We start from the raw sequence: 7,839 nt of genomic DNA on the forward strand, positions 1-7,839 counted from the left end.
AACTTTTATAGGAGATTTTGAACCGGTTAAACGAGTTCTCTTTGTCCGTACTATTTTTGATTCCGGAGACAAAGACGGTTGACTCGTAAGCCTCCGCGAACGATGGGGTTTCAATTGACTTTCTTCCACGATTGCGGATTACTCGATCAACCAAAATATTAAAAGGGGAAAATTATGTTTCCGAATTGAATGAATTTTATTAGACGCTTTTAGACACAACTTGCTTTTTCACTTTTTAAGAGTCGAGAAAAAGCTAAAGATGACTCTAGTCTCCTTCGATGTTTTAACGAGCCCGAAGTGACAAATGCTTGGATGGACTTTTTCAGTTATAGAGTTTGAAAAAGGCCAAAAGAAACTGCTCTGGAGATCTAGGCAGAGGGTGTGCCAAACCTTTCGCAAAACCACAGAATACGTTTTACGGTACGAGTGGTCGACCTTCGTGAATGCTGTGTTCACTGCATTGCGATTAGTAGGGCGGCTGACACGGCTTCCTATGGATAAAAGATATATGCCTATAGGGGTCTCCCAATATATACGCGATGGTACGTGGGAGCACAAGTCCGTATTAGTGCCACCGACTCTCAGGAGGAATCACCCACCTTCGTCGAGATCGACAGTCACTACGTTTAACGACACCGAAACACGTCTCTAGCTTAGAACTCTATGTGTTTGCGTTATGTTTCAAAGCATTGTTAGGTTCATTCAATATATTTTAAGTTGATCTTTTTAAAGTTTGCCTTTCAAGGTTCACCACGAGATGTTTGATACAAATTCCTAAATGCAGTCTAAGATGATAACCAAGCTTTTCAATCTTTCAACTTTGAAAATCTTAACTACTAAGGGAAAAGAAAGACATCATCTTTTCACACAGATCATAGAGCACACACTAATGCACTTTTCCCTAAATCAACATACAAACTTATCAAATGCAAAATGCACAATGCAGGTATTTCTTTTCTCTTTCTTAATGTTGATGTAATACAAAAAGAAAGCTGTTGTATAACTTTGAATTCAATTTCAAGTGAAAGCAAACATGCTTGTCCAAAATCAAAAGACACCTTAAGATTTACTTGTTTCGACACTAGAAATATACAAATTCAAACCATATGACGAAAGCAAAATCTCAATCAGCTATGAACAACAAATAAACTAACTCTTAAGATCAAAACGACACTTATCACAGGTCTAGATCTAAGAGGCCACAGCAAGACTAGTTCACTTTCGTTACGGGAAACTGTAAATGATATAAGAAATACACAAAGAACAAACACAGTTTCTTTATACAACCGAGGCGGAATAGTGGCAAGGAAAGTTGGTTTCAGATAGGTACATTGACAGATAACAGGCTGCAAAAACAAGGGTGAAAACAGGGCAATAAACAAGAGGGAACCCCAGTAGCACTAGGCAAAACTGGTTCAGCACAGGTAGTACATTGGCAGTTTGACCTTCAGCGCAGGTAGCCCCTTCGGGAACTGCTCTGAAATGCAGACTGCCTTCACAGTGCCTGCACTGAAGAGATAAACTTTCGTTTTTCTCAGTTTCCGGGTCACAGATTGCTCAAAAATTCACAGTTTTTGGCCAAATCAGAAGCTATCAGTCAAGTACACACTAAGGGATGAAAAGGAAGATGAAAAGCTATCACTAAGAGCTATTTAGAGTCCTTGTGGATCAGCTCTTCAAATCATAAACTTTCCCTGAAACTGAGCTAGAGTAGCTGCCCTCTACTTTGCATTTGAAAGAATCCAAATGCAGTTCGATTCGGTACTCCCTGTGTTTATGAAATGAATAGCAAAAACACAAACAACCAACAAGATACGATCCCCAGCGGAGTCACCAATTTGTTGTTGGGAAAAGTATCCAATACGGAATGACCCTATCCCACTCTAAGGGTGATAGTACCTCAGCAACAATCAAAGCAAAGCTATTTGAGATTACTTCTTTATGAGATGTAAGAGAGAGGAGGAAGAGATCCACTAACCGTTGTCGTCCGCTAATGATTGATCCAATATTCTCTCTTTGCTACTTGCTCCCAGCTCCTTGCTCTTTCACTGGCCCAGCTACACCAAGATCCTGCAAAATGGCAAAAGAGGGAAACTACAAGAAGCATACATTCATAATTGATTCAAGGATTAGAATAAATCAAATACACAAGTATAGCAATACACCATTGAGACACATGCATATAGAAGAACCTCAAATGCTTTATTAATGGAAGAAGTAAAGTTCAGGAAGTAATACAACCATAAAAGGCCCAATCCGACATCACCTCCCAGCAGAAAGAAATCTCCTCTTCACCTCCTTCAAAGCAAATCACCCAATAGTTCTATACTCAAACCAACAACACTTCCTTACATTCACAAGATTCCAGCCTCCTTAGACCTCATGAGAGAGCTCTATATATAGGAGATTTGGAGAAAGGATGAGTCAGCTTGTAGCTGGCATGAAGCTGACTAGTGTCCTCTCCCACTTCAGTTATTCTTCAGTTCTTGAGTCCACTTGGAGGTTCTTGCTTCCACTTGGAGATCTAGACCCTCTTACTCATCACTAGTCGAATTCCCTGATCCAAGTGTCATTTTGGAAGCTTCCTGGGCATTGACACCTTGAGGAATGACTGTGCCACTTGTCCCAACTCGCCCAGCGCAGGTAGCCTTCTTTGCAGTTGACATTCAGCGCAGGTAGACAGTGTAGCTCTTGACATTCAGCGCAGATGCTCAGTGGAGCAGTTGACATGATCCAGAATTAGCTTGTTTTTGAGTGTTTTCAGGTGGAGAACTGATATTCAGTGCTGTGCTTTGCTGACCTTGTTCCTGTAGGGGTAGGAACAACATGTTTAGGGACTTTGGATCCCTTAGATTATTGACATTTCATGCTTCATGCTATAAGCCATAAAAATGTCTATAACATGAGGCCCCTATATCTACAGAGCAACAGGCTCAAGAAAGTATGCCCCCAAGGCAGGAAACAACAGTGGATACCTCAGTGCTCCAAACCCCGTTGGATGAAGAGAGGACAAGGAAGAGGGACAGACAGCAAGAAACTCCCCTCACTACATCAGAAAGTCAACAAGGGGAGAAAAGGCAAAGATTAAATCCTTTTTCTGAAGAAGAGATGCCTATTGGGCCATCCATAGGTATGGGCCCCCCTAGCATGGAAGCATCAGCCAGTTCCTTCCAATAGGAACAAGAAAGACCACTTGGAGGAGAGGTCAGCTCCTCAAGCCAGCAAAGAAGGGCAGAATCTAGCATTAAGCAGCAATTTATTGATATTAAGAAAAGGAATGAGCAAGTCAGACTCCCGCTTTACAATCATTTGCTCAAGATGGCTCCCACAAACCAACAGAGGCTCATGTCAGCATATGACATAACAGAAGGGAAGATGACTATGAGTCATTTCATGCCTACTATGCTGCAACCACAGTCAGTTGCAGATTACATAAGAACCAACCTGGAAGTATTTGCAAAAGACATCCACCCAATGGACCAAATTGAGCTACATAAGCAAACGGGTGAGATGGTCTACTCCTCTCTTGCAGATAAAACCTTTCTAGCACACAAATTGCAAAATAGTCTCGATAATACTACTGCCCAATTAGAATTGGAGAAAGCATCTTCTCAAGCCAAAGACAACAGGATTAGGTCTTTGGAAGATATCATTATAGAGCTTGGGCATGACCCAAGTGATCTCAAAGCTGTGCAGGCATTACTAAAGAAAAAAGAGGAAGATATAGCAGCTTTGAGGAAGATGGTCAAAATTCCAGCAACCCTTCACCCTCAAACAAAAGATGTTGCTCAGCAGAGAAAGGACCAAGATGTAGCAGCCATGCTGCTGACTTTACACAAGCAATTAGTAGAAACAGAAGGGAGATTGATAGCAACAGAGGGTGCATTACAGGCAGCCCTGAAACAGAAAGAAGGAGGGCAGACATCTCAGCCCCCTTAGCCAGTGATTAACCTTGAGGAACCTCCTCAAATTATCAGTCCTCCCACAGAACAAACAGCGGGGACATGCCCTTCAACATCAACACCAAATACAGCAGCAGCACCAGCAACAACATCAGGACAGGCACCCAGCCTTGATATGCAAAATATGATGAAAGATCTTCAAGCTCTGGAGGCCCAGATGGCAGAATTAAATGAAGCCAAGGAAAAATTGGCTACACTTAATGAAAAGTATGATAAATCAAAGCAAAGTGTAGCCGAAAAAACAAGAGAGGTAAGGGCTCTTGAGAAGAAAATAAAAGAACTGGAGAAAGAGCTCTCTCTTGACAAAGTGGTGGCTGAAATCAAGAAAGTCCTGTGGGCCAATATTGGTCAGTCTATAACAGATCAATGGCAATATATTGAAACCATCCATGAGCATATAGATCTCATAGGCAGGGCCCAAAAAGAAAGCCAAAGAGCAAGGGCATCTTTAGGCAATATGCCTGAGATAGCCAATAGGATGATCAATGTCCTTAACAACCGCATAGGCCCTCAGCTAGCAGCAATGGGTATCTCTAACAGGACTGATACCATTTTATTAGTAAAAAGGTTGCTCACTTTGAGAAATCTTGTGCAAACATTGGATATAAGGTGCCAGGAAATGCAGACAGAGGTGAACAAATTCATGGAGAAATTCACAGCATTGCATAACAGAGGCCTTCCCAGCTTACTAAATAGTGCAAGAAGGTTACTATCCCATGAAAACTATGCCAAGAGGGTAAATACATTTGCTACAAATCAGATCACTGCAGCATCAAGTACCCCAGAGGTAACAGGGCCTGCATCTGGGCAGAGTCTCTATGACAGAATAGAGAATTTGTTTTTTATCATGAATGAGATTAGGCATCTCTTTGAAGTGCCTCCAAATTACTACAAATATACTGAGGCAGATGAAACCTTAGGCACAATTTTGAGACATCAGTTGCCTACTCAGGAATGGTGGACAAGCATGATATAGACATTACTGTGAACAAACAGATTTTTCATCAAATTTTTGTACATCAAATATAAATCATCATGTTCAGATAGTTGATATATTCATTATGACTGGAGATGAGTGGACAGAGCCAACTCAACAAACAAATTTGGACACTAAAGCAACACCGATAGATGCAGATGACAGGGCTGAGATAGCTACAGCACGACAAAGCAATAAAGGGTGTATTATTCAGAATCAATGCAAAGCACCCTGCAGAGCCAGTTGCCCTCAAAAGTCAAGAACTTCTGACAAACAACAAGCAACTGTTGTATATTCATTAAAGTAGCTTTTAATTTTGTTAGAAATATCTTTGAAAGTTGGTAAGAGCAGTTATTGTGCAATAACTCGGAACTGAGATATTTTTATGATATTTTGTATATATGCACCCCCGCACAGTTTATTGGGGTTTGTTGTTACTCATTTGTTCAAGAGAACTCGGCTGTATTTCCTCTGAAAGATATAATACAAAGGAGCTGTTGGTTTCCAGGAGATATGTTTGGCTTGGACGTGCTGTGATGAAATTACTGACTGCTGCAAGATTCTCGTGTTATGGCATGATACAATAAGTGTTTTCTAACTATATTTATGTTTTATCTTCCTCTGTAATCTGTCTATGATGTATGGTGTTTAATCTTGGTAGAAAGGTAAAAGACTAGTTCAGGATTTGTCCATTAAAGACACCCTAAACTCAATCCTTACTACTAAATATGTTTTCTTCAAGGTTAGCTGCAACTGTGGAATTCTTAAATGCTCCCATTTGCTCTAATCACATGATAAGTCTTTATTCAGTAATTCTCTGCTGCTGCTGAGTAGGATTTGTTCTTCATTTCGTATTGCACTGTGGAAGAACTCTTAATTGCCTTTCCTGGTGTAATTTATACTGTTTTCTTTGCTAAAAATCAAAGTTTGTATCATGAATACCCATCTAGCCTTGCAGTGAACCTCTCTTTATCATAGACATCAAATCCTACTCATTTCTGGACTCCACATGCCCAATGGATTAAACTCTCTTTGATATTTGCATGCCCTTCCTTGAACAATAGCCTGCAACCAAAATTTAAACAAAAATCCCATCTCATAACTAGCCTAAAATCTTCAAAAACAAAGTTAAAACTAAAAGAGAGAGCCCTCTCTGATTACAGGTAGGCTAGAACCTGTAATCCAAAGCTTGGTTAGTGGTTACCCCGGCCGTATTCCCTCAGGAGTCAAAGGGAACAACCTGGGTGTTAACATCATCCATACATCATTTTCACTTATGTCTAAGTTATCAGCATAACTATAAAAAGCCTCAAGGTGTTCTTTAGCTGTTACTCCCTCTGTACCAGGGAACTTGGGCATATATTTCTGATATTCTCCTAGTGGCATAGAATTTAAAGGAATAGGCAAGACCAGAGGTCCATACCTGGCAGCTACAATTCTTTCTATCTTCGTAGGTGCTTACTGGCCTGCCATGATTGGGGTATGTGGAAGAACACTGGTAGATTGAGCAGTATGAAACAATGAAATGGATGGCAGAGACAAGGGAATATGATGGACTATATGGGAGACTTTCTTTGGACTGAAATACAAAGGGGAACTAGATGGACAAGGAGCTTTATGAATCTCTGCAGGTGTTTGTTCACTAGCAACACTAGGCTCTAAGTCTTCAAATTGTGTATTCTCAACTAAAAACTCCTCATGCAAAGACAAATAAGATTTCTTGGGCTTACCTGATCCTAATGCTCCTTTCTGTGATGTTTTCTTCGACTTAACAATCTTCTCAGGGTCAGGCACCGATTCAGCTGGTGATTTCTGAGGATTTCTTTGAGTATGTCTCACAAACTGAGCCAGGACTATATTGTGGAATCACCAACGATTGGTCTTCCTCCAGTGGAGTTGCCAGATAGATGATTACAAACAAAAATGTGTTCAAACCTTGTCTATCCTCAAAATCTGGAACTGTGTCATTATTCTAGGGAAGCTGAGCTTCAATCTCCTCTCCCCGGCAACGACGCCAATTAATATTATCACCCCAAGAAACTCTCCTAGGTTGTATCTCAGAGATGCTCGGGAACATTACAAACTCGACAAAAAATGTTGGAAATAGGTGGATGAATGGAAGGAATGATGCATATTCAAGCCAGATAACCACTTCTACTATGCTTAACCCCAGACATGGGTGAACACCCCTAGACTACAAGGCTTTAGACCACCAATTACTCACAGTTTGAGGATTCAGTGAACATGGAGAATACTAACCACACCAGCAGATGCACAAGACCATGTGATGGTCGACTGCAACTAGTAAAGAGGTATACAAATCTATTTCCTAATGCACAAACATGATGACATCTCTCTAGCATTAATATAACAGAAACTTGCATACACATTCAGTGATACATACTAGATTCTAACACAGAGGTGGGATGATAGCCCCTCTAATGCTAAACATCAAGAGCACATGAGCAAATGCATAACAGGCACAACCTGGAACAAAATAGAAGTGGAAAGTGAGCAATTAACAACAAAAGTAGCTTGTATTAGCTGAAAATGAAGACGAGACGCTGCAGGTATCACAGTAGTTACAGTCTCCAGAAGTTGAACCTTACATCAAAACTACAACCATCAAACCTCATTACATCTTGTTTCTAGGTATATATAGAGTTTGTTTACAAAAATTCTCTGCTATCCTATGCATGGAGGGGTCATAATGGACCACCAACCACCTTAACTCTCTGATATGGCTCTCTGATACAATCTGTTGCTTCAATAAATTAACTTGACCTTCTCTGTTGCTCGGCCATCCTTCTTGCACAGGTGGAGTATAATATGAAATAGGCTCCATTACTGATAAGTGCATTTAACCGCTCAGGGCATGTCCTTCTTGCTTTTGGGCCATAT

This window comes from Pinus tabuliformis, chromosome 8, assembly GCF_031772625.1.
Source record: "Pinus tabuliformis cultivar Carrire ecotype Pingquan chromosome 8, CPIR1, whole genome shotgun sequence".
In the NCBI taxonomy this organism is placed as follows: domain Eukaryota; kingdom Viridiplantae; phylum Streptophyta; class Pinopsida; order Pinales; family Pinaceae; genus Pinus; species Pinus tabuliformis.